Source organism: Eublepharis macularius, chromosome 1 (assembly GCF_028583425.1).
Source record: "Eublepharis macularius isolate TG4126 chromosome 1, MPM_Emac_v1.0, whole genome shotgun sequence".
In the NCBI taxonomy this organism is placed as follows: domain Eukaryota; kingdom Metazoa; phylum Chordata; class Lepidosauria; order Squamata; family Eublepharidae; genus Eublepharis; species Eublepharis macularius.
Window position 1 is genome coordinate 232,607,682 of NC_072790.1, and position 26,276 is coordinate 232,633,957.

General features: G+C 46.7%; 1 long non-coding RNA gene across 1 annotated transcript in view; it reads left to right on the forward strand.

Annotated features, from left to right (window-relative positions):
* The first annotated feature begins 1,710 nt into the window (after positions 1–1,710).
* Positions 1,711–26,276, forward strand: part of LOC129328908 (uncharacterized) — a 51,011-nt gene continuing 26,445 nt past the window's right edge. Inside the window, exons 1-2 of the long non-coding RNA XR_008596908.1 lie at positions 1,711–1,969; positions 7,100–7,151. This is a non-coding gene — a long non-coding RNA (uncharacterized LOC129328908). The remainder of the gene's footprint in view (positions 1,970–7,099; positions 7,152–26,276) is intronic.

Here is a 26,276-nt window from a genome sequence, read left to right on the forward strand (position 1 = left end):
TCAGCACCATAAATCTTTTGGGATGAATGTATTGTCGAAGGCTTTCACGGCTGGAGAACGATGGTTGTTGTGGGTTTTCCGGGCTATATTGCCGTGGTCTTGGCATTGTAGTTCCTGACGTTTCGCCAGCAGCTGTGGCTGGCATCTTCAGAGGTGTAGCACCAAAAGACAGAGATCTCTAGGGAGATCTCTGTCTTTTGGTGCTACACCTCTGAAGATGCCAGCCACAGCTGTTGGCGAAACGTCAGGAACTACAATGCCAAGACCACGGCAATACAGCCCGGAAAATCCACAACAACCATCTTTTGGGATGAACTTCAGAACAGGTCACAAGATTCTTTATAACAGCTTGCCTTTGAAATTGTCAGTATTTCAATAATTTTGTAACTTTCTGTCTCGTTGTAGTTTCTCCATTTCCTCTAGGTTATTTTGGGTTTTTTTATTATTCCATGTTACTATTTTTCAAATAATATGGATTGGATCTCCCAGATCTGTTCTACTAACATTGACTGTCTCCCAGCACTCCTTGGCCCAAGAGGCTTCCATTTGTATCATTCCAGCAGGAGACTGGGAGGCCAAAACAGGCCTGGAAAAGGGCCTCACTGGTATGCCCCCCCATCTGTGGAGAGCCAAACAGCCAGCAAGAACAAAAGGAGGTGCTCCTTTGTTCTTCCTAACCAACCAGGCCATCACAGAGCAAATCCATGCCCCTTCTCACTGGTGCCACTATGCTCGGGCTGGCAGGGTGAAACAAGCTGTTTCTGTAGTCCCACCATGGGGAAGGGACTCTGGGTCAGGCAGCCTACTGAGAGCTGAACTACACGAGACGAATTACATGCATACAGCACGTGATTGCACTTGTTTCCCTGTTACTTTTCTGTTCACTCGAACACCGAACGCACACAACAGTCGATCCCGTATTTGGACTGACACGGGTTTCTTCCCCATTCCTCCCAGAGATGGGATGGTATCCCTTTCACCAGTCAAGTAAATGGCCAATCCCCGCCCCTCCCTCCCCCAGGCAAGGGCCGCTTGATCAGAGGAAGGTGGAATGGACTTATGGGTTCCAAACCCCCTGCTAAATAATTGCAAAATGGTACCTTTGGGTGTGAAAACCCTGCTCCCTAGAAATACTTCAGTAACGAGATGTGATGTAACTATACCCCGAGAAATGTAATCTGGTATCCTAACCAGTCAAACCGAAACTTTCCTACTGAGGATTCCTCACACTGCCTGGGCATCCCAAGGCCGTTGCGTCATAGCCAAACATCCTCCTTCTCCAAGGCAAGGCAAGTCACTGCCATAAGGAACTGGAGATGGGGTTTCCCTTGCCTCGGCTGGACCTTGAGCTGTCATTTGCTTGTCTTCCCTGGCAACCCCAGTCCAGCCCTTACAATATTTGCCTCTGTTGCGATCTAGTATCCTCAGCAACCGTGCACAAGTAGCTTTTCCTGTAGGGAGGAATCCCCTTCTGCCTCGAAGCCCAAGGCCTCATCTTGCAGCTTTTCAAAATCTCCCCTTGGATGCGGCTCTCACCACCTCCTTGGCAAATTCAAGACGAAGCAGGGTGCGCCACATTCCCAGTCTGATTTCTTGGCAGGGGGAGGAGGAGTTTGATAAGAAACAGACTGAGTCACAGAGGGAGGAACTTCTTAAGGGTTTCTTACGAGAGCTACCACTAACCCACATTCTGGCCCAAGCTCCCCATCTCTAGCTTCAGATAAATGCTTGCGTTGCCCGCTGAATTCTGTGAGGACCTGTTTATACCAGAAGGAAAGGCTTAAACCAGCCTGCAGCATTTACCTCCCCCCCCAAATTGGCCTTCTTTCTCAACTAACAAAATAGCAAAGGCATAAGGAGCCTGCTCCTTCCTCTTTTTCGGCTCATCGCCAGAAACCCACAGACCACAGCAACTCCTATTTCCAGATCGGCATGAGCTCTGCACTTCCACATTTTGCACAAAGAAAAGGTGAGTTATGGAATTCGGAAGAATGTAAATTAAGCACAGTTGCACATTTAACCCTGCTTTTGCTTATTTTGAGGAAGGGCATCTGCTGGCCACAGGAAACCCCTTAAACCAGGGGTCCCCCACGTGGTGCTCACTGAGACTTTTCCTGGTGCCTGCCACGTGTTTTTAGAAAGTGGGCAGGACCAGGTAGGGCTTTCGTCCAGCAAGGCTTCTGATTGGCCACTGGAGATTTGATTGGCTGGCTGTGAAGATTCTTTAAAATGTTGCTTTGGCAGCAGCTGACACCACAGCACAAGGATCTTCACTGTGGGACTGATGCAGCAGCCATTTTGTGGCTGGCTCTGTTGGGGACACCAACTCTGGGTTGGGAAATTCCTGGAGATTTGGGGTGGATCCTGGAGAGAGTGCAGTTTGGGGAGGGGAGGGATCTCAGATGGGTATAATGCCATAGAGTCCACCCTCCAAAGCAGTCATTTTTTCAAGGGGAACTGATCTCTGTAGTCTCTAGAGCAGCTGTAATTCATCTGGAGGTTGGCAGTTTAGGTTCTGCCTCTTGTGGCAGCCATTTTGTAACTGAGCCCACTGCACTGTATCAGAATTCCAAAGGTGCCCACAAGCTCAAAAAGATTGGAGACCACTGCCTTAAACTTTCCTACCTCATATGGTGGTTGTTAGGACAAAAAGGGGAGAACTATGCGTTCTGTTTTGAGCTCCTTGGAGAAAGCGTAAGGTAAAAATATGAAAAAAAAGTTCAAGCCTGTATTTGTAGTCTGAAGGACTAGAAATGAGCTTTTTTTAATTAAAAATCTATTTAAAAATTATACTTGAATTTCTCAGGTTGCTGAACTCTGAACCCATTACCAATGTCTCTTTCTGGTGCACTGCATTACAGAATACACAACCTTGAGTCCAGTGGCAACTTAGAGACCAACAAGATTTCCAGATTGTAAGCTTTCAAGAGTCAGAGCTCCCTTCTTCAAATACAAGTAGAAATGGAGATCCCTGAGCCCGCCCACCTTTTGGCTGGGATATAAAGGATCAAAGATCTCCATTCCTACTCATATCTGAAGAAGGGAGCTCTGACTCTTGAAAGCTTACACCCTGGGAATCTTGTTGGTCTCTAAGGTACCACTGGACTCAAATCCTGCTGTTCTACTGCAGACCAACACAGCTACCCACCTAAACTACAATCAATCCTGTCCATATAGGCCATCGTCACACGGGCCCTTATTTCGTCAGTTTTGCACTAAAAATCGTTTCTTCTGTTATCGTTATTAGAACGAATTCTCCTATCTTTTGACGACTACTTGCGCTTCCAGTCAGTCACATTAAAAGGGAAAAGCGCAATTTGATGGTCAGTCAAAGTGCCTCTGGAAACGGGGTCCTAAAAATCCCACCCCCTTAAAAAATTTTTTTTTTTGCATATTTGCGTTATATCACTCTTCTATTATAATGTTGTGCTGGGCGAACCCAAAAGCCAACCATGATAGGTAGCAGAGGTTTCCCACCCATGGCAGAATAGCATTATAGCACTATAGCGTTATAGCACTATAAGGCTGACGTTTTTTTAAAAAAATTACTTTGAGGCTTAATTGCGGGTCGCACTGGGGCTTGTGGGAGTGTAGGGCAGGAGAATCAGTGTTAGGTGAGACAGATGATCAGGGAGAGTGAGCGTTTTGGTGTTGCAAAGCGTTCATAGTCGATCCAGGGCATTCACATGGAAGTGGATAAAGACGACATAAAGAGCCACAAAGCGTGAATTGGGGAGAATGGCGAAATCGCAAGAGAGCCGGAATAAGGTGAGAATTCAGCAGGAGATGGCGCTAGTTTGGCGCTAAATTTATGGCCGTGTGACGACGGCCATAGTCTACTGCAAATGACAGAAGAAATCTGCTAGTGAAGTGTTTTTCAAACCATGTGTCAGAAGAACCCAAAAGGGGGTTGCAACTCTGTTGCTGGCCTGGAGAAAGGCCCAGAGAGAGGAGGTGGAAGAGAGTGGAGGCTGTAGTGAAAATTAGCCATAAAACAGCCTGTGACAATGTAACAGTAATACATGCTTAATCCTATATCTAAATCCAGGGCTCATTTCAAGAGGGAATGCGCAGGAACACAGTTCTGGCAGTTCCCCAAAGAGGTCACATGTCAGGTAGCCCCGCCCACCTGACTCTCGGCCATTTTGGGCCTGTTTTGGACTGGATTGGGGCCAAAATGGCCTGGATAGGGCCTCTGACAGGTGCTGGATCACTCTCCCGCTCAGCAGCAGCCCGGTCCTGACCATTTTAGGCCCCTTTTCGGCCATTTTCAGCCCCATTTTTGACATTTTGGGCCCAATTTTGGCCCTGAATGGCCCGGATTGGGTCCAAAACAGCCAGGATAGGTGATGTCAGGAGGTGTGGCATATGCCAATCAGTTATGCTAATGACACGTTTCTGGTGCTGTCAAGGGGCATGGCATATGCTAATGAGTTGTGCTAATGGGTTATGCTAATGAGTTCCTCCAGCTCTTTTTCTACAAAATGACCCCTGTCTAAATCTGAACATTTCCTTTGATCTTTAAATCCAAAGATTAGGGCCAGGGACAAAGAAGGGTGATCTTTCTACTGATGACATAAATAAAAACTGGGTAGAGGGACACCCAGGTTTGTAGGAAAAAGACAACCTTTTAAAAAAAAATCTGTGGCTGTAATGAACTGCATCTAGGGCCATGTTTAGAATCAGATATAACAAGCAGGGGAACTGCTAGGCTCGAGAGGGGGTTGGAAAGGATGGGGATTCCCCTCCCCATGAGCCTCGCCTACTAAACATGAAAAAAGATTCACTTGTTCTACGTTAACTGATAAGAGATTCTTATCTCTTATGTCAGGGAAGAAGAAAGTAGCACAGAGTTAATTTTGCCAGTGGGTTCCAAAAAGCAAAGTAAGGGCCGATTCCAGACGGCCCTCCCCACCCCGAAACATCGCGCGTCGTCACACGGAAAATGCGAAATATCGCGTTTTCTCGCGCGAGTTTTGCACGACGTCACGCAAAACTCGCGCGAGAAAACGCGATATTTCGCATTTTCCGTGTGACGACGCGCGACGTTTCGGGGTGAGGAGGGCCGTCTGGAATCAGCCCAGGTTAGAAGTAGAGATGGGCACGATCCGAATTACGATCCAAAAAAACCCATGATAATGGTGATCATGCGATCGTGACTCAGTAGATCGTGATCGGCCACGGCCAACGATCCAGCAATTGGGAGGGGGGCTGGATCGGGGCTGGATCGTGTTCGGATCGGGAAGCCAGACACTCAGGCGCCAGTAATCTATTTCCAGGGCAGCGGAGCCAGGGGAATGCCTGAGCTGTGTTTCCTCTCCTTCTGTCGCCCTGGAAACCCGAATGGAAGCCCAGCTTTCCTTGATCAGCAGGGCTTCCTTCCAACCACGGAGCAGCAAAGCAGTCACCAGTTGGGAGAAGACACCCAGGGGAGGGAGGGGGAAGGGGGTGTTCTGTAGTCACGGGCACTCCAATCTCATCCCTGCAAACCCTGATGGGCAGCTCTGACGGCCAAACACAGAAGGCCAAACACAAACATAGAGCAGAACCACAAGTGACAAAAGGCACAGATTGGACACTTGTCAGCTTCCCTCAAGTTTTGATGGGAAATGTAGGCATCCTAGTCTTGCAGCTTGGCTCTCTAACTGCTGTCCAATGGACTTTTCAACTGTCACTTGTCCAACATCCCGCCAAGCTGCCTACATTTCCCATCAAAACTTGAGGGAAGCTGACAAGTGTCCAGTCTGTGCATTTTGTCACTTGTGGTTCTGCTCACAGATGCCGCCGGCATCACCCACCGTTCTTTTCTCACCAGTGCGCTCCCTTTTGGCCTGGTGGGCGGGCACATGGAGGGTGCCGCCGGCGAGCGGCCAGACCCCCTGCCCCCTGAGTGGAGGCGGCTCTTCGCTGTCTCCCCGTGCCTGGTGGCTGCCGCCAACACTCATCTTCCCACATAGCTGGGAATAGCAGCACACCCCGCTTTGGCCTCCACGATCCACGGATCGGGAATGGGAGATGATCGGTGTGGATCGTTTAGTCAGGATCGTCACTGGCACCGATCCACGATCAGCTGGATCGGCAATTTTTTTTGGATCGTGCCCATCTCTAGTTAGAAGCATGAGATCCACTGCTTTACGGTGTTACCCTCTGGAGTTAAGAAGCGCACACTGAATAGAAGCCATCACAAGATAAGTGGTACCTAAAACACCAGAGGTTATATTGCTGACTCTTTGGTCAGATCCTTCCATACCAAGAACTAGAATAAATCTTAACCTTACTATCAATAGTCAAATCAGTTATTGCTTCCAAATGGAAACAAAAAAATTTGCCCACAGTCACAAAACTGGTGGATCAAATAGCCCAAATGGAACAACAAAAACATAACTCCCATTTCTTGGAGCAATGGCTTCCAGTTTGGGAATATCTAACTAATAATGAATCCACAAACCAAACATTCCCAGAATGGAATACTATCCTAGGCTGGCATATCTTTGAATTTTTTCTTGGAATACGGTATAGTTGTACATCTATAAATATTTGTAAGTATTGTATACTTCTTCATCGACATTGCTATATTAATGTTAAGATCAGGTTCTGCTGGGCTATCCAGGTCAGGGCAATTGAAGGGTAATCAGGGCTAAAGGACCTTGAAACAAGGAATGGATAAAATCTCAGTGTTATGAAGAAAGGAGCAGGCTACAGGCGCCATATAAAAACAGAAGTGTCAACAAACTAGTATTTCTTTCCTCTGACTTGTATGTTCTGCTGTCAGGACTGATTTATTGATCTAAAATAGCTATGGATTAAACTGCTATATTGCTCAAAACAAAAAGCCAATAATCTGGAGTTTATTGGACAGAAAATGTTCAGCAACGCTCTTTAGGGTTGGCAAACTCCAGGTGATACCAGTGTACAGGAACTACAAGGTTCAACAATCTTTAGAGAAACTTTAAAAAAAACCCTCAAAATATTTTTCAAAAAAATATTTTAAAAGTTTCTAAAGATTGTTGAACCTTGTAGTTCCTGTACACCGGTATTGTTTGTAGTTTCTGGTCTTATATCCAGTGGTGCCCAATCATTGTTTCGCTTCAACCTCCAGGTGATGGCTGGAGATCTCCCAGAATTACAACCCAGTTCTCCAGGTGACAGAGGTAAGTGCCCCTGGGTAAAATGGCTCTTTTAATAGCAACAACAACAACACCAATATTTGATTTATATACCACCTTTCAGGACAACTTAACACCCACTCAGAGCGGTTTACAAAGTGTGTTATTATTATCCCCTGTGAGGTGGGTGGGGCTGAAAGAACTCAGAGAAGCTGTGAAGGGTGGCAGCCATTTTGAGTTTAGTCATTACAGCACAGAATAAGGCTTGATTGCTCAGCACTTCAGCCTCCTGTGGTAACATTTTAGGATGTTTGCAGCGGCAAAATATCGCACCCCATCGTAGATATTACTTGGCAGCTAAAGGTACTTATATTCAAATTTTCAGACTGAGAGCCAAGCTACAAGTGATGCCTGACACAGGTTGGACACTTGTCAGCTTCCCTCAAGTTTTGATGGGAAATGTAGGCATCCTGGTCTTGCAGTTTGAATGGAGAGCCAAGCAGTAAAACCAGGACGCCTACATTTCCCATCACTTGTAAGGCATCACTTGTAGTTTGGCTCTGAGCTACAACTACTTCATAGGAATTTTGACTGATTTGAGATGGCCCAGAGAGCACCAGGGATTTCCCAAGGATAGCAGAAGACAGCAGGATGTAATTTTTTCAAGAAGACTGAAATCCATGGAGCGCTATGGAAGGGTATCAGAAACCCTCACGCCAACAAAATCAGGATCCCACAGATAGGCTGAAATTTGTCCAGGAGGGTAATCTTGTCTCAGCTTGTGAGCAAGCTGTGATGCTATTTAGAATGGCCACTGTATCAAAATATAAAATGTACTTAAGGGTTACACTTCAACTGTACCTATTTAATAGGGAGAGTTTAATAGCTAGGAAGCCTGTTTAATTAGGCACCATGCCTGTCTCCATTCTGCGTGTTTCTCTGTTGCATCCTGTACTTCCTCTTTCCTCAGTGATGGGAAAAGCAGAGCAGTCTTTATATGAATCAGCTTTCTTTGCAGCATTAAAGACTTAGGGCATTTCTCTTAGAATGTTATTATTCACAAGTATACGGTTGGTTGCAGAAGCGAGCCCATAGATAACGCCAGAGTCATAACTTTAATTCTCCCCCCTTCCCGAATCCAAATCCCCTCAAAAATTATTACTTTCCAGCTCTCCATTTGCATGCAATCTTTAATAATAAAAGGATCCATCTGTCTGTCTGTGGCAGGCAGGCAGGCATAACTCCTCAGAAAATAAAGCTAGAAACCTAAAAATGGGCCATTGGCTTCAGGATGCTTGTGAGAGTTGCAGCGCTAATCATTGAGGGAATCGGAACATCCTAGCCCACACAATCTCCAGAAGCTCCCAACTAGAGATGGGCATGAACCAAAATTAAGCACGAACCAGGCCAGTTCATGGTTTGCAAACCACGGTTAGTCAGATCCCATTTCTGATGAACCGCCACGAACTTTTAGGCTGCTTCATTTGGTTCATTTTTTGGTTCGTCACTGCAGACAGCCTGGTGCCAATCAATCAGTTTCCTAGGCAACAGGGGATGGACTTCTTGCAGACCTTCTGTTGACCTGGAAGTGAACTTCTGCTGACCCGGAAGTGATGATTTTCTGACCTGGATGTGCCGTTTTCACAAACCAAACAAACCAGCTCGTGAACCATGGGCAGGTTCGTGAAAGTTCATGGTTCGTGAAATTTGATGAACCACGAACCACATGGTTCGGATTTTTTTTGGTTCGTGCCCATCTCTACTCCCAACCCTTCTGCTTTTTGCTTTTGAAGCTATGGTTGCTGCTGTCCAGCATAACTCATCCAAAAATAGAACTAGGAGCCTCAAAATTGGACCCTAGCTTCAGAATGATCGTGGAAATTGTAGCGCTCAAAAAAAAAAGGGGGTATCAGAAGATTCTGGCCCAGGTTCTCACCAGAAACACATACACACACGCAATTTGCAATGGAAGTGAAGGTTTTCTGCGGGAGGCATAACTCATCAGAAAACAAAACTAGCCATTTGAAAATTGGCAACCAAGTCCAGGGGGGTGATGGGAGTTGCATGTACACAAATGAAAGGACTCAGGAGACATCTTGGCCCTCTCTAGACCCCCCTACTCGTTTGCAATAGAACCTAAGATTGTCTGTTGCGGGCCCAACTCATCAGAAAATAAAGCTAGGAGATTCAAAATTAATGAACCACTTCAGGAAAATCATGGGAGTGGTAGTGCCAAAAAAGAATGGAATCAGAACACCCTTGGCCCAGATTATCTGCAGATAGTGGGGACAAGGGATGCTCCGCTCCCAGCTTCCCGCCGCCCTGCAACCACTTACCTGGCCAGCAGGGGAAAAGGTGCAGGAACGGGCCTTCCAGGGTGCGCTCCCAGTGCAGTGTGACGATGTCACTCCTAGGAGTGATGTCATTGCATAGAGCTCCCAGGCTTCATGCTGGGCTGATTCCGCCCATTTGGGAGCCCAAATTGGCCTGACGCAAAGCCCGGGAGCACTCCCTGAGCCTGTGCGATGTTGTCGCTCCCCTGTGCAAGGACAGCCAAAATGGTGAGTACAGGGTCCCCCCTCCCACCAGGAGCGTAAGAGGACCTGGCAACCCAATCTGCAGAAGACCCCCCCACACACACACACACACTCATTTGCAATTAAAGCTAAGTTGGTGGCAGGCCAAATTAAGCAGAAATAAAGCTGTGAGGCTCAACATTGGCTGCCGATTTCAGGAGGATTATGATGAAGGGACCTGGAACATCCTGGCCCATGTCGTCTCTAGAAAATCCCACCACCCCGTTGCTTTCTGCCTTCAGAAGAGGCAGCCTGTTGCATCTCTGCATGTGCCACTGATCTGGACAGCACTTCCAATAGGCAGCACACCCAAGAGCAGTAATTTATGCAGGGGGGAAAAAGAATAGGTCTGTGAAGATGGAATTTACACGCTCACAAGTTATGCCCTTTTAAAAGTCAAATATCCCCCAACTATAATTTTAAAAATAGTTAGAGGCATGCCTCAGCAACCGGAAGCTTTGAAAACATTGTTCTAGAATCAGAAAAAAGATTATTTCCTTTGCAAGTGACCGTGACTCACATTCTAAGCATTTGAAATTGCCCATTGGCCCCCAATTGATGACCTGAATGGAACATGACTGTGCAAACAGAACAGCCTAACTCACACCACCTGTTTAATAGTATATTGTAAACGCACACCCAGGTCGTTCTTTTCCTTCTGTGGGTGTGACTTTTACCTAGAATTGAAGAATATCCTTCAGACATGCACATCTCCCTAGCAGAATGTTACCAGGGCTGCTAATGTTTCCTAGAGGTAAATAGGGCAACTCCTAGTTTCCACTGCAAGGATCTTTTTGCAAGCTCCGCCTCTGACCATTATCCTACATTGCTGAAGACATGTCACCTGTATGCTGTATTCCTTACTCCTCAAAGCCAAGATGGTCTTCAAGTAGGCCAGAACAACAGTTGTTGTTTTCCTGGAAATTTTCAACAGTTTGAAAGGAAGATGAGCGTGTGATGTGAAATGGCAAGCTTGGAACAGCAGGGTGCTTAAATGTTCATACGCACGCATCAATGGGGTGTTTCTGCACAGGTTATTTGCCTCGATTTTGATACTGTTGGGAAATAGGGGTTTTTTCGCAACAACATCAAATAATATACATCAAATACATATCAAATGACATTAAAATCACTTACAGTGAAATCCTAAGCAGCTTTATTCTAGTCTAAGCCCACTGAAATCAATGGGCTTAGACTGGAGTAACTTCGCTTAGGATTTCACTGTTAAACATCAATCAACAGCACAGGGACAAACTATTTAACAATAAGAAATTTCACTAAGATTCTTACACTGCCCCCAAAGTTCTCCAGAATATCTTGGTTTTGCAGCCTCATTGAAAATCTTGGAAGGGCAGACGCTCTGGATTTTTCCAGGAGACTCTTCCACAAACATGGCATAGAGACTAGAGTTGCCAACTCTGGCTTTGGAAATTCCTGGAGATTTGGGGGTGGTGCCTGTGGAGGGTGGAGTTTAGGGAGGGGAAAGAGCTCAGCAGGCACGTAATTTCTACAGTCTACACCTCTGAAGCTGCTATTTCATCCTGGAGAACTGGGCCGATTCCAGACGGCCCTCCCCATCCCGAAACGTCACACGTCGTAGCGCGGAAAACGCGAAATATCGTGTTTTACGCACGATGACGCGCGACATTTCGGGATGGGGAGGGCCGTCTGGAATCGGCCCTGATCTCTGCAGTCCAGAGATCAATTGTAATTCAGAAGAACTTCAGGCCCTGCCTGGAATGTGGCAACCCTCAGAGTGACCAAAAACGGCCCGGTCCCAGACTGTTCCAGAACAGTCCCTTGACAGGAGAGAGACGGATATCAGACACAACTGGAAAGAGCGAGGTTGCCGCGTAGGAACATACAGGGAGATGCAGTCCTTCAAATATCTGTGGCCCCAGGTCATGAAGGACTTTAATCACCAGACTGGGCCCAAACAGGAAACCAGCAAAGGGACCTTAAAACCAGAATAATATGGTACCATCAACTAACCTCCAGTGAGAATTCATTTGTTTTAAAACCTTCCCTTCCACATTCCCAGGATCTTTCAGTACTCCCACAAGCCAAGCATTCCTTCCTGTCCTTGCCTGGGCTTGCTCTGTGCTGAGGTACCAGCCACAGGTATGAAGTGGGATTTCTGTCCCAGGTTTCTGGGGGAATGGAATGAACTGTAGGTAACATCGGAGGTTTTATCATTCTATGATAATAGCTCAGGGGGATTTTGGTGTTTTGGGCCAGATATGAGTGGCTGTCGTCTTTCTTCCCACCTATAACTACTTTTGGTGGTTGGAGATGCCTAAGATATGGGTGGTGGTTCCATTTCCTTTGCTCCCTTATAATCACTGCCTCCCCAATCTCTTTCTCTCTCCATCTTCATCCACACCCCACAAACCCAGGTATATCGCTGGGATATGAGGCAGAGGGCAAGACAAAACGTGCATGGACCAGGCTGGGAGAAAGACTGCAGAACAGGTTCTTTCAGATCAAGAGACAGAAAGAATAAGGAGAGGCCTGGCCCATCCCCTTGGAGTTGCAACTGTTAAATTCTCTCAGAACAGAAAAAAAAACACCAGGTACAAAGATCTGCCCCTATCCATCCAGGTAGTTCACACCCTGTTTTTTTAAAGGCAACACAGACATACATGTACACACCCCTTAAGATTCCAGACTCCATATCCCAAACTCATTTTGCATCAACAGGCTCAGTACCGAGTGTACGCTTTGCAATGCATGAATCTGAAAAACAAACAATCCCTGGCATTCTATTTGGAGAGCCTCAGAGCATATGCAAAGGGCTTTCCTCAGCATCCACACCAGTCCTCTTGATCCTTGGGCGACAGTTAAAGTGGTATAAAACCAATATAAGATTTGTTATCCACTGAGCTCAAAATCCTGCCTGTAGAACAGGCACATAACTTGGCTTTGTCTTTGCCTCTTCTCTCTCTCTTGCTCCCTGTGTCCAGCCCATCACCAAGTTGTATCACTCCTCCCTTTAAAACGTCACAAAAGCACAGGCAGCCCCTTCATCTGCTTGGTGGAAATTTTTTTCCCACACTTTGATCATCTCTTGCTCTGAGTATGACAATCTTCGCCCCTCTGTTCTTCCATCGTCACACTATAGCCCCCTCATCTCTGCCCAGGACTCCTGCCACAAAATCATTAACATCCTCAGATCCCATCCCAACTTCCCTGTCCACCAGGAGAACAGGCCAAAGGCCTCTCTTGACTTTCAAAGACCTGCATGACATTTCCCATTCCTTCGTTCCCATGTCCCAATGAACCCAGTCTGGGCCTCCCAGAACAACATCTGCATGGTGGTGGTGATGATGATGATAACCACGCTTATCTACCGTTCTTCTAGACAGAAGAGTGCCCCAGTCAGAGTGGTGAACAAAGTCAGTGTTGTTATTATTCCCCACAATGCAGCTGGGAAGCTGGGGCTGAGAGGAGTGCCTTACTCAAGGCAACCTATTGAATCCATGGCAGTGGCAGGGTTCAAACCTGTAGAGTACTGATTTGCAGCCCAACCACTTAACCACTATGCTACAGCATCCATGATGCCACCACTCTCTCAAAGTCCCTGCACAAATCCCACTTTTTCTGTGAACCCTTTGGTTCTTGATTTGTTTCCTATATACCCAACTACTAGGCATCCCTCTTTACCTACCCATGGCATGGAATTACCTGCCCCCAGTCCAAATCTAGCGTTGCCAAGCTGTGCCTATAGGTGATGTCAGGTAACGCAAGGAATCACCAGAAAACCATGGAGTTTCCAGTGATTCCTAGAGTGGCATGATGTCACTTCTGGGCTTTCCTAGAAATGACATCATGGTGTACACCATGTCACGCCCCCACTTCCACCTGCCAAGTTTCCACTGGTTGCTAGGCAACCCCCCATCCAATTGCCTGGCATTTGCTGAGCTGATGTTGGCAAATATACTAAGTACTTGTGACTGGAATGGATACGTGTGCTTCCTTCATTCACACACACACACCCGCCGCCGCCACCCTTCCTTTCTTGTCTTTCTTGTGTGCTAGAGTGTAAGCTTCTTGGAGCAGGGACCTGTCTTGTATTCTGTAAAGCACTGTGCAAATGACTGGTGCTTTATAAAAATTAATAACAATGTTTATAGCATATAGGCCAGAGGTATGCGTGGGAAGCCAGGCAGTCAAAAGAACATTGACAGCTAGTCATTTTGGAGGGCTCATTCGCAAAGCTGCCTTTAAAGATTCTACAAACGTGACCTTTTGTGATTCCGCTCTGACTTCTACCTTAGGAAAGCTTTCCTGATGCCACCCCACTAACAATAAACACAATAATTTTGGGCTCTATTTTATATCCTTCTTTTCTAGCAGTCAGCCAAGAGTATGAAATTCTGGCTGGGCAAGTAAAAATCTGTGCAGCAGTCAATCCAGGTAGATTGGCTGTGTTCCAGTCTACTAATCTTTTCTGGCTTTGGAGAGTAGTACAGCAGCATCAAACAACTATGTATGGGAACCAAGTAACAACTGGGATCTAGGGATCTGCAGAAACTCATACGCTATGTGATGCGGTATCTTACTGTGCCCTGAGAAATAAATGAATTAAATAATTAAAGGCTTCTGTGACCCAAAAGCACATCCAGAGGAAGGTGCTACTGCGTCCCTGCATGAGTTGCTGTTCTGGACAGCTTCCTTCCAATTGCCCTCCTTTGGAAGATGGGAAATTGTGCACTGGCTTTGCACTGAATTAATGAATCAATGAATTACCCACCCTGCCTTCCAAGGAGGTTGTCTATAGCAACCCTGAATGAATTCATTGCTTTGGGCTTGTATCCTTCTAGTCTCCAGTGGAGGAGGGCAATTCTCTTGTGGCCTTTGCACTGGGAATAACATAAATAACCAATGCCATCCAGAGACGAGACTACTTTTTGCATCTCCGCACGAAGCCAGTGCTCTGGCTTCTAATCACCTTCTGGTGGGACCAATTGGTTCTTCTGTGGCTTGCATTGGGAATGATTGACTGAGCCAATCACATTCAACAACAAGATACAACAGAATTGTCCACCCTCGGAGAAGGCTGCCTGTTGCCATGGCATGAAATTACCACTCTGAGCTTGATTCCTCTCAATCAGAAGGTATGCCCCGATTTATAGGACGTTCGCTCAGGACTGTCATCAGAGGTGGGCCAGTGGGTATACTGCTCCACCTAGACAACTAATTCACCCCACCTTTTAAAAAACAGCTGCTGTCCTTCCCTTCAACCAAAGTCATAGCTGTGATGTGAGAGGTTCAGTATAAAGAATGTGGGTTTGTTTTTCAGAACAGGAAAAGTTCTGATTCTTTAAGAAAATCATGCATGGAGAGCGGGAGACACACCCTCAAAGAGCTTCAGCCTCCACTCACCAGCCCCGTGATCATTCCAGTGGGGTAGCCACATGTCCATTGTATTTTTTAAATTTATACTTGTGATTTTTATTCCGTCTTCCCCGCTAGCAAAAGGAAACAGAAGTCCAATGGAACCTCAAAGCCTAATGAAATTTATTTCAATATTAGCAAGCCGTTGTGTAAACAACGGGCTTTAGAAAACAACCTCTGGAGGGCCACGCTGGGCTTTCCCACCACCATGCTGGTCCTTCTCAGGTCTCCAGAGGGCCGTACTGCCATGCTGGGCCTTCCTGCAGCCGCAGCGGCCTCCTTGGGACCTCCAAGGCAAGTCATGTTGCCGATGACTCACTTTTTATCCCCTTGGAGGGGCCTGCGAGTATGCCTGGGTGAGGATAAAAAGTGAGTCATCGCCAATATGGCTTGTCTTTTATATAGTAAAATTAGCTTTCATGAGACAGAGCTCACGTCTCCAGCTACAATGGAAGAAATAAGCCCCTGAACATCATGAAAACTCATATTGGATTATCTATCGTTCATCTTTAAGGTGCCACTGAACTTCTGTTTTGTTTTTCTATCCTGTTCAGCCCAGCCATTTCCTTTAGGGTGGGTTTTTCAAGATCCCTTTCATCCGAATGCTTATTTGATACTGAAAGGAACCCCGCTTTGGTTCCCATGGCTCTGACCATCACAGGCCGCTTACAGAGGGCGAGGATCAGCATTAGGAAGTTACTATTTGGTTAAGGAATGTGCTCATTATAAGCAGGAAAAAGCTTCGGAACATAAAAATAACTGTTGTTATTCAGGTTACGTTTCTGACCCTTGGGGATCCTAAAACACGAGATACTTTGGCTTGGTGAGAGGATTCTAGAAGCTTCTGTTGGTTCTGAGGAAATCATCAGTTCGACATTCATTTCTCTGGGCACCACCTGGAAATACGGCATCCCCACTTAGCATTACAAAAAGCCTCAAAATGCTGGCTGTACTTATTTACACCAGCTTCTTTTTACAGTGCTCTGTGCCACCCGTTTAAGGGAGTGTGGAAGGCCTGTCCCAGCTGTCAGGGAAACAGTGGGGCGAGGGAATGTGCCTTGAAGGGACAGCGGCTGTCTAATTTCTGACATTTCACACTGTGCGCAGAGTGTAAGCTGCGCAGAGAGTAAGCTGCAGCAGAAAGGAGACGGTGGTTGAAGGAGGCGGGACGGCTACAGGCACCTCATGCAACAAGCGAGGGAGCGGAAACGCATGATCCGAGCCAAGATAAGCAGAGAGAGGAAAACGCCGTTCCTGTGGTCTCAGCGCATGATCCTTTTCTTGGGTGGAGATGATCACTCAAGGATGACTGTTTTGCTTGGTTGGTTGGTTGGCTCGCTGGTTGTTACAGAGCCCCTTCCCACCTTGTGGCTGCTTGAGCCAAGCCTAGCAACACAACACACACAGCACAAGCCTGCGTCTACATGCGGCATCCATGTGGCCCAGATAAAATGGCATAAAGGGTTGGCATGGCCAGGCACTTGATGAAGCCTGAAAAAAGCCTGAAAAAAGGACCACAACTGGCACTGACCCACCATGCCCATCTTCCCCCAAGGGAGTTCTGACTCTCAATCCCATACCTTGGAAATCTAGTTGGCCTTTAAGGTGCTACTGGACCTGAACCTTGCTCTTCTCCTGCAGTGCAGACCCATACAGCTACCCACCTGGAACCACTTAGGAAATGGAAGGCTGCCCCAGAAGCTTCTGCAACATCATGGGAGCCTTTGGGGGCAGTTCTCATTTCTTAAGGGGGGGTACTGGAGGCAGCAAAGCATGATGCATTCATGCTCTGCAGCTCTTTGCAGGAAGGGAGAGTAGGGGGCATGCATGTGTGTAAGAGAAATGAAACCATGTGCTGTAGGGGGACCTGGGGGGGGCATCTTGCCCAGGGCTCCCAATCCTATAGCTTGCCCTGTTTCCGCAAGGAGAGATTGCAGGTGAGCAGAGCTGAGTGGATCAGGTGGAAAGTGTTTGAAGTACTTCTGCTTTGGGGAGGGGCACCTGCTAGCACTGATTTATTTATCTTTTAGTCACACATATTCCTACTCTAAAAATAAGCTCTCATTCTTGAAATGGAAGTTGTTGAATTAAAAAGCCTTAAAAAAAACTTAGGTGGGGCAAGTCAGTGCTCCAGGTAAGGCAGCGTATCCACCAGCCCCACCCTGGCTATGGTCCTGCCTTCCCACCCCAAAGCCTCTTGAGAAATCTTCCAGAACGATGCATGATGCAACACCAATTTAAGGATTTAAGGTGTCACCCGTTCTGGATGGGATTGCACTCCCCTTGACGGAACAGCTCTGTAGTTTGGGGTACTCTTGGACACATAACTACTGCTGGATAAGCAGGTGGCAGCTGTGGCCAAGAGTGCATTTAACTCTTGGTTTGACTTGTTGGCCAGCTACAGCCTTTCCTGGTTAGGCTGTTGTGCCACTTTAAAAGGCATGGGGGTGGGGAAATAAGACCAGCTGGTCCCACTGTGCCCTTGCAGCATTTTTAAATGACTGAATTCTTCTCTAAAGTGGCATTGGCATCCACTGATCCATCCTGTGGACACTAATGTCTAATTTTGTCTTCTGATCCAAAAGTGCCCTTTCAAACTCTCAAGGATGCCTTCCATTAATCTCTGGATCCAACCCCATGGTTCAGCTTCAACCCCTTACAGAAACGGTAGAGTGTAAAAGAATGTAAGGCAAAGAATGAGCTGTGACCCAAGAGGGTGCTGGATAAAATCTTAACTTGGGCACAAACTTTCTTGGTGGCCTTAGGCAAGCCTCTCCTCTCAGCCCCCATCTGCAGCATGAGCGCCAGCGTGGTGTAGTGGTTAGAGTGTTGAACTAGACTCTGGGAGACCGAATTCCTACTCTACTATGGATGCTTGCTGATCTGCTTTTACAAATGGTGGAGGAAGCTACAAGGGGCTCAGCCATACTAGACTTAATATTAACCAAGAGGGAAGAATTGGTAGATGGGGTGAAGGTGGTGGGGACCTTAGGGGGAAGTGACCATGTCCTCCTTGAATTTCAGTTGCTGTGGGGGGCCAAGGAAGTTCATAGTCAGACTCAGGCCCTTTCCACACTACTTACTTGCTTCTGAAACATCGCAAAATGTAGCTCAAAAACCGCGAAAAATAGCGTCTTCTCGCCAGAGTTTTGCGCAACGTCACACAAAACTTGCGTGACATCGCGCAAAACTCTGGCGAGAAGACACTATCTTCTGCCTTTTTTGCGCTATATTTCGCGATGTTTCAGAAGCAAGTAAGTAGTGTGAAAAGGGCCTCATAGGTTAGATTTTCGTAGGGCCGACTTCAATGAACTCAGAGGCTTCCTGAGAGGCTTCCTGAGAGTCATTCCATGGGGGAGTGTGCTGGAAGGGAAAGGAGCGAGTGAAGGGTGAGCTCAGACATGAGTTTTTGCAAGCTGAAGCCCTCACTATCCCAGCAAGACAGAAACATGGTAAGGGCTCTAAGAAACCAATGTGGATGCACAGAGAGCTCCAGAATAAGCTAAGGGAAAAAAAGGAAATGTTCAGGAAATAAAGAGAAGGGCAGACCTCTAAAGAGGAATATATGAGGGTTACTAGGTACTGTAGATCAGCCATCAGAGAAGCCAAAGCTCAGTATGAGCTGGGTCTGGCCAGGGGGGCTCGCTACAATAAAAACTTCTACAGATATATGAGAAGCAAATGCAAGGCAATTGAACCACTGTTGGGAGTGGAAGGAGAAACTCTGATGGAGGACAGAGAAAAAGCAGACAGGCTTAAAGACTTTTTTGCCTGTTTTCTCCCTGAAGAACTTGAGCCCATCTAGAGATGGTGGTAGACACGACAGGACAGCTGTGGGGCTAGTTGACATTGAGAGAGGTTGTGAAGAGGCACCTAGCTGCACTGGATGAATGCAAATCCCCTGGGCCAGATGGGGTGCACCCAAGAGTGCTCAAAGAACTTTCTAGAGAACTTGCAGAGGCTCTGTCCATCATCTTCAAGGCCTCCTGGAGGACTGGGGATGTACCACAAGATTGGAGAAGAGCAAATGTTATCCCAATCTTTAAGAAAGGGAAGAAGGATGACCCAGGAAACTACAGACCAGTCAGTCTGAGCAGATTTTGAAGGGATCGATCTGTAAGCATCTGAAGGACTGCTCAGTGATCCGGGGAAGTCAGCATGGTTTTGTCCCTAACAGATCTTGTCAGACCAACCTGGTTTCCTTCTTTGATCGAGTGACGAGCATACTGGATCGTGGGAACTCTGCCGACGTGATTTACCTGGATTTCAGTAAAGCTTTTGATAAGGTTCCCCATGACATTCTAATGGGTAAACTGGAAAACCGTGGACTGGACTACAGGATAGTTCGGTGGATAAGGAACTGGTTAGATGACTGCACTCAAAGAGTGGTGGTCAATGGTGTTTCATCAGATTGGAAGGAGGTGTCCAGTGGGGTGCCACAGGGCTTGGTTTTGGGCCCGGTACTTTTCAATATTTTTATCAATGATCTGAATGAAGGGGTAAACAGGCTACTCATTGAATTTGCTGATGATACCAAATTGGGAGGAGTGGCAAACACCCAAGAAGATAGAGAGAAAATTCAACAAGACCTGAATACTCTGGAGAAGTGGGCGGTTGTGAACAAGATGCAATTCAACATAGATAAGTGCACAGTATTACATCTGGGCCCCAAAAATGTGAAGCACAAATACAGGATGGGGGATACACTTCTGGGTAGTAATGTATGCAAAAGAGATCTTGGAGTAAGAGTGGACTGTAAACTAAATATGAGCAGTCAGTGTGATGCGGTGGCAAAAAAGGCAAACTCAGTCTTGGGCTGTATCAAAAAGGCCATTGCATCGAAATTGCAGGAGGTCATAGTCCCTCTCTATACTGTCTTGGTCAGGCCGCACCTGGAGTATTGTGTGCAGTTCTGGAGGCCTCACTTCAAAAAGGATGTGGACAAAATCGAGAGGGTGCAGAGGAGAGTGACAAGAATGATCAGAGGTCTGGAGACTGAGCCCTACGAGGAAAGGCTGAGGGCCTTGGGAATGTTTAGTTTGGAGAAAAGGAGATTGAGGGGGGACATGATTGCTCTCTTTAAATATTTGAAAGGTTGTCATTTGGAGGAGAGCAAGGAGCTGTTCCAGTTGGCAGCAGAGGGTAGGACCCGAAGCAACGGGCTTAAATTACATGCAGAAAGGTACTGGCTGGATATTAGGAAAAACTTTTTCATGGTCAGAGTAGTTCAAAAGGGGAATCAGCTGCCTAGGGAGGTAGTGAGCTCCACTTCACTGGCAGTTTTCAAGAAGAGGCTGGATGAATATTTGTCAGGGATGCTTTAGGCTCATCCTGCATTGGGCAGGGGGTTGGACTAGAAGGTCTGTATGGCCCCTTCCAACTCTGTGATTCTGTGACCTTGGGCCATTCATACACTCTCAGTCCAACCTATCCCCATAGTGTTGTTGTGAAGATAAAATGGAGGATAGGAGAATTATGTACGCCACCTTGGGTCCCCATTGGTGAGAAACGTGTGGTATGAATGAATGAATGAATGAATGAATGAATGAATGTGAAATAATAGTGGCCTACCTTATACAGCTGGTCACAGAGATTATATTAAGCTAATATATGTGAAGCACTTGGAACACTGGAATCACAATGCTGATTATTATAGATGGGCTAGTAAAAGCATTTGTGGGCTAGTTGCTTTCGTTGAGGCAGTTGCAGGCTCCTAGGGTCAACTTTAGTGTACAGCGGCAGAGAAGAAGAGTTAATCAGAATTCAGAATTGTTAGGAAAGGGGTTGGAAGAAAAAAGCTAGCATATAAAGCTTTCTATCAGTCTATGCACATGTGGGCTACAACTATGGTCAACCCATCTCAAAAAAGATATATTAGAATTGGAACAAAAAAAACCCTAAAGTGTTTGAGATGGCTTAGTTTAGGGAAAGAGGGACGATTGAGGAGATTATAAAACCCTGCATGGCATCGAAAAAGTGGATGCAGAGAATTTTTGTATCCCTTTCCCAGCACTGGGGGCCAGGCAAGGTGTGACCCTAACCCCATGCAAGGGCAGAGGCCACAGTTGCCACCAGAAGCTGGCTGTCCAAGCACCAATGGGGCAGGTGTAAGCGTGGCAGGAACCCGCTCTTCTTCTTTCTTCCCTCCTTTGGAAAGCTGGGGCCAAGGATGGTTGGGGTTCCCCAGTGTGTTGCCCACTGGCTAAGATCACCCCCGTTATTTATCAGGGACAGTTTCTTTCCTGGTCCCTCTTCCTGTTAAGTTTAGCTCTACAAAATGTTTAACGCGAGACACTAACTTTAAAGCAGCTCTTTACCTAGTGCCTCATCTAAAGGTCTGGTTTTGTTAATCTAATAAACTACCATGCTTTCCTCTGCTCAGCCTTTGAAGGGCCATCTGATCAGCTACTCTTTTTATATTTGCAATTGGAGTAATGCTACTCTCAAGTCTCCTTCCCAGATGTGGGTGCCTGATGCCAACTCCTTAGCACGACCGTATCTGTGTCAATCTTCCTGGCATTCCACACAGGATGTAGACAAGGGTACTTAAAGTCAGGGTATGCAACATCATCTCTTCCCATCCTTTCCTTTAAAAAAAAAAAACAGCCTGATGAAGAGCTCTAGAGAACTCAAAAGCTTGCACAGGCAATGTGAAAGCGGGAGGGTTACAAGCAGGGCTTTTTTTTCAGCTGGAATACGGTAAAACGGAGTTCCAGCACCTCTTGAAAATGGTCACATGGCCGGTGGCCCCGCCCCCGATCTCCAGACAGAGGGGAGTTTAGATTGCCCTCCACGCTGCTTTGACACGGAGGGCAATCTGAACTCCCCTCTGTCTGGAGATCAGGGGGCAGAGCCACCCACCATGTGACCATTTTCGCCGAGGGCAATTTAAACTTTAAAAAAGTCCCCCCGTGTTCCAGATGACCCAAAGTGACGTCATTGTGCAGTCCTGGGAGCGTGTGCGCACTTTGCGCACATGCATGTAGTACCAGGGGCACTACCTCCCACCAAGAGTTGCCCCCTATGCTGGCAACCCACTGAGTTCCACAACCTCTTTTCCCAGAAAAAAAGCCCTGGTTACAAGTACTCACCCAGAGGATCCCTAATTTCATCCACTGGGCAGTAGATTCGTGACAACATGCACACCACGTGCAGCATCTAAGAGCCTCCGCCTGTTTCTTAGAAGAATGTCCCAGGAGGCATTTGAAGAAATGCTCACCCGACACATACTAGGCCCTCTTAGCAAAACTCTGCAAAATGGGCAGGACTGGTGAGTCAACAGCTGGTGGTGGAAGGAAGCTAAACTTCCTGGCAGAAGAAACAGAGGCAACCGCTGGTTGGGATGGCATCAGAGACACGGGCACGCGGGAGGCAAAACGGAAATAGAACCAGCCTACCCAGAGTCTGCCAAGTTTCATACGCATTTTTATCAAGAAACTTGCAAAAAGCAGTATGCAATGACAGAGAGCACTCCCCGCAAATTATTAAAACACTGCCAGAAATAGCACTGTAGCTGCCACAAGTCCTGTTGATCAGATGCGTATTCTGCGCTCAGAATGTATTTCCGGACACATGGTGGGACCCAATTCAGATCAGGACCACCACGCACAGGGAGAAGTAGCTTAGATCTTCACTCAGGCAATTTTTCCCTAGCTGAAAAGTCCCCAGAGGGGCTGCGATTTGCCACACTGAGGAAGCTTAAATGTAGCCATCTTTACATACTAGTTTTCCCATGGGACAAATAGCAGCTCCCAGGGCCATTTCAGAGTGTGGAAATGTTGTTTGTGTAGAGGCTTAATCCTATATACCTGCATACCGTGGTCCCAGTCTAAATTGAGCCTGCTCCACCTAGGAATTCAGTTCTAAGCCCACAACTTCCAAAATACACATTCCAACCAGCCATGTTGGGGACATGAGGAATTTATAAGTGAATTGGCCCCGAGAACACAGGAGAAATGTGGCAGTCGTTATGTTAACAATGCTGGAGATCGATTTTAGTTAATGGACTAAGCAAAGAGTCAATAAAGAGCCGCCCCTTTTGGCCTTTAACATCCAGCCTAATGAATGGTTCTGCAGAACTTATTTGGCTTTTGCTTTGGACTCTGCAAGTTCAAACTGCAAGGGGAAAAAAATCTGGTCTACCTTGGCCCGAAAAGAGGCCAACAGGAAGAGTCTTGCAGACTATAGAAGATCGGTGTGAGGATGGGGGGTGGGCTGTGCCACTGCCTGTCTTTCATCCTGAGTCCAGCCCAGGGATTTCTGGAAACGAGGGCTCGTTGTTAATGATTCATATTATTTTTGCAGAAGGATTTACTTGCCTAATTTTTTTTTTGAAAACTATTGGATGAACGCCATACATCATACACCACTTGATGAATGGGAAGCAGGAGTTTACTACATCTGACACCCTGCTGTTGGTGTTGGTGGGGAATGCCCTCAAATTATAGCTGATTTATGGCAACCCCTGGCGGTATTTTCATGACGAGACTTACAGAAGTGGTTTGCCATTGCCTGCCTCTGCAACCTTGGTCTTCGTTGGAGGTCTCCCATCTAAATACTAACCAAGGCTGACCCTGCTTAGCTTCTGAGATCTGATGAGATCAGACTCACCTGTGCTATCCGGGTTAGGGTCACTGTTGGTGTCAGTCCCCGAAAAATGGGTTTGGGGATCCTACTTGCGTGTTCTGGCCAAGAATACCCACCCATTTACCCCAGCCCCCGAGGGTAAGAGAAAATCCCTCTGCCTTTATATCACATTTTTCAGGGTAAAACCAGACACTCAAAATCTGCTAAACCCCTGCTGCTTTGTTTCTGTATATTTAGATTCTTGTCTGATCGGCTAGGGGTGCCAACTCCAAGCTGGGAAATCTCTGGAGATCTGGAGCCTGGAGAGGGTGGGGTTTGGGGAGGGGAAGAACCTCAACAGGTATAATGCCATACAGTCCACTCTCCAAAGCAATCATTTTCTCCAGGGGAACTGTTCTCTATGGGCTGGAGATCAGTTGTAATTCTGGGAGATCTCCGGCCAACACCTAGAGGACGGCAATCTTGCTTACTTCCCACCTACACCCCATTTATAATTAAAACACTTTATAGTCAGGAGGTACAGCACTTCCTAAGAACAGCTTGCAAGTAGGGGCAGAGTAGAGGATCGCTGAAAAAGCTTACAAGCAGCAGGCCAGTTTGTTTATCTACCTCTGGTTTAGAAAAACAGTCTGCAGTGTATTCCTAACCTAGATAAGGGTCTCCGGCTCAAGGTTCCAGGCTAGGTTTCTTAATCCACTTTAATCCAGGGGAATGGCACAAATGCAGACTGACATTGCAAAATTGGTTCAGGTCTACGTGATACATGGGGGTCTTCTCTATTTCGACCTGGCCACTGTCAGCTTGCCTTTGGCATCTGCAGAACTCAGCTACAGTCTCTCTGAGCACGTGTAGAGTGCCCCCTTTGCACAACTTTGGGGTTCTTTAAAAAGAATTTTGTAAAAAATAGGGAGAGACGTTTTTCATGCTGTTTCCCCTCTGCCTTTACCTTCCTTTGTACTGCAGCTGTTGGAAGGACAAAAGTTTGCATATGTTGGTGAAATTCTGGCCAACAGATAACCTCCTCTTAGAGATGCAGTCCTTGGAGATAGATCAAGACGGGTAGCCGTGTTAGTCTGTCTGTAGTAGTAGAAAAGAACAAGAGTCCAGTAGCGCCTATAAGACTAACAAAATTTGTGGGAGGGTATGAACTTTCATGAGTCATAGCTCTCTTCTTCAGAAGAAAGTATCTTAAGGTATCTGAAGAAGTGAGCTGTGACTCATTAAAGTTCATACCCTGCTACAAATTTTGTTAGTCTTATAGGTGCTACTGGACTCTTGCTCTTTTCCAGGGCTCATTTTGAGGGGGAACGCACAGGAATGCAGTTCCGGCAGTTCCCCAAAGAGGTCACATGTCAGGTGGTCCCGCCCCCCTGACTCTCAGCCATTTGGGGCCCATTTCAGCCTGGATTGGGGCTCTTACGGGTGGTGGATCACTCTCCTGCTCAGCAGCGGCCCGATCCTGACCATTTTAGGCCCCTTTCTGGCCATTTTCAGCCCTTTTTTGCCACTTTGGTCCCAATTTCAGCCCTGAATCGCCAGGATTGGGTCCAAAACAGCCAGGATAGGTGATGTCAGGGGTGTGGCATATGCAAATCAGTTATGTTAATGACACACTTCTGGTGATGTCAAGGGGTGTGGCATATGCTAATGAGGAATGCTAATAAGTTATGCTAATGAGTGCCTCCAGCTCTTTTTTACGCAATGGCCCCTGCTACTGTTAGAGATACAATGCACACCTATGCCCTGAAGAAAAAACTGCCTTGTCTCACTGGCACTTTCATAAAGACATATTAATAGAAGAATAGAAATGGTTGAATTTGCTTCTCCCCCCACCCCCCCTCCCATAAGGAGAGATGGGAAAAAAGGAGGAAAAAATTCTGGAAGTAGGTCAGTAATTAATTTCCTGAAATCTAATAAAATGTTGCTGCCTTTCCATGATGTACAACTCACAGAATTTAGAGTACCCAAAGAGTTAACATTCTTCTTTTTCATGGGAAGTAGATAAGTGGCTTTTTAAAAAATCCAGTATAATGCAACATATAGGACTCGGTCCCCTCCTTCATAACCACAAGTTTACATGGCAGATCAGGAAAGAATCTCCAGAGTGCTGATCTTGCTATAATTCTTGGACATCCCTAAAACATATTACATTTTTATCCCATCTTTCCTCCATGGAGCTCAGGGTTCTCCCTTCCATTTTATCCTCCCAAGAATTCTGTGAGGTAGGTCAACCGGAGAGAGTGCGGCTGGGCTGAAATCACCCAACCCGTCATCGAGTGGAATTTCAACTCAAGTCTCTCCAGTCCTAGGCTGGGAAGGAGGTGGTGATTTTTACCCTGCCTGGAAGCTTTGCTTGGCAGCAAAAAGGAAGGCAGCACATGTCTGAAAACATCACTGCCTCCACCAAATCACAGGTTGTGGACAGATATCCTCAGAAATTCACCACCCTAGAAGTTTCCCCCAGAAAGTAACAAAATTCTCCACACTGACATCCTGCTGGACCTGTCTCTAGTCTTGAACAAATCAGCACAAACTCTCTTAATTCATGGCCTTGTGGGGTTGTGGTGCCATTTCACAATATCTCAATGCATCTGTGGTGTAGAATTTGGGA